We start from the raw sequence: 1,711 nt of genomic DNA on the forward strand, positions 1-1,711 counted from the left end.
ATGGCCAGATGGCATCACTGAATCGATGGACATGAGTCTGAGTTAACTCCAGGAGTTGTTGATAGATAAGGAGGCCTGGCATGCTGCAATTCATGGGATCACAAAGAGTTGGACATGACTGAGTAACTGAACTGACTGAACTGGGAAGAAAAATAATTCACTGGGACAATAATGACTCAAGATTTTACTTGGAGTTATTATTTCTTATAAATCTTGAAGATGAGTTTGGTGTTAAAAAGTGCCCTATAAGTTCTACTGCGTTACAATTTGTGGATGATTTGCTTCTTTGCTCACCTCAAGTCTCCTAACCTGAAGACAGCATCCACTTGCTAAAGCTTTTGGTCTTCAGTGGAAAGATTGTCCCCAAAACTGTTTTCCCGAACCCAAGATCAATGTTTAGGGAATCTGATATCAAAACAAGGGCTTCACCTCGGTTCAGATATACTTCACAGTGTCCTAAGTTTCTCCAAACCCCAAACTAAACACCAACTCTTAGTTTTTCTCAGGCAAGTTGGTTATTGCAAAAAATAATTTCAAATTTCTCTTGTAGCTAAATTTATGCATTTTTCACTGAAAAATAACAGTACCAACCCAATGTTTATGAGGAGAACTGGATGACACAGCCTATAACAACTTAAAGGAGAATTTAATGAACCCACCTGCCCTTGGGTATCCAAATTATCAGATTTCTTTTTGTCTTTCTGTATATAAAAAGTGTTTGCCCTCAGGATATTCACTCAAAAAAAAACCAGAGGTCACCAATTACCTATATAGGATGTTATAGCCAAAAAGGTACTATAGCAACTGGACTCTATGGCATGGTGATACCTGCCTTATTAGAACCATTAATGCCACTGCCTTTTTGTTTAAAGCTATTGAGCAAATGATTGTGGGATTCCCATCTACCAAATTTGGACCAAATAACAACTCAGTCCTGCTACAGACTTTAAAAATTCCCACTTCTCCTGTGCTCGCCCTCATCGTTGTACCATCAGGTGGGCTGCGTGGCCAGCGTCCAGGCAAAGGGGATGATGCGGGGCCTGAGACGCTCACTCAACATGCAGAATGACGCTGGTGAGTTCATGGACCTGTATGTGCCACAGAAATGCTCTGCCAGCAACTGTATCATATGCGCCAAGGACCACCCGTGCATCCAGATGAACGTGGCCGAAGTTGACAAGGTGACAGGCAGGTTCAACGGCCAGTTTAAAACCTGTGCTATCTGCAGGGCCATTCACAGGATGGGCGAGTCAGATGACTTCTCCGGTTGGCCAAGGCCGACGGCATCATTTCAAAGAACTTCTGACTGAAGAGGATTTCAGACATGGAATATTTGTTATAAATAAATAGTGAAAACCTAAAAAAAAAAAAAAAAAGTCCCACTCTTCCCCACTGTACATGCATTGAACTATTTGTCTATTGACAAAATGAAAGCATTCATGAGTCAATATTGGTGAAAAAATGTTAACAAGGTTGCAAAAAGTGCCTACCTTACTAATCCCAGTTGTTAAACATACAAACAAACCAAGAAAGTCTGTTACTACATTTACTGGACATTTTAATGGCCTAATGGACCATTTAAGTTCTGGCAAATAGATTTCATACAGTATTCTTTGTCTATATAACTATGTTTTTGGATATAAAAATCAACAGATTTTTATGTTTTTGTCATGGTCTTTATGCTTTACATACAGAAATTTTCTTTTGCACA

General features: G+C 39.6%; 1 pseudogene; it reads left to right on the plus strand.

Annotated features, from left to right (window-relative positions):
- Positions 1-1,052: 1,052 nt before the first annotated feature.
- LOC120860809 lies at positions 1,053-1,356 on the plus strand (annotated as a pseudogene).
- The last annotated feature ends 355 nt before the right edge of the window (positions 1,357-1,711 follow it).

The sequence above is a fragment of the Oryx dammah genome, unplaced genomic scaffold, assembly GCF_014754425.2.
Source record: "Oryx dammah isolate SB20612 unplaced genomic scaffold, SCBI_Odam_1.1 HiC_scaffold_11203, whole genome shotgun sequence".
Taxonomy (NCBI): domain Eukaryota; kingdom Metazoa; phylum Chordata; class Mammalia; order Artiodactyla; family Bovidae; genus Oryx; species Oryx dammah.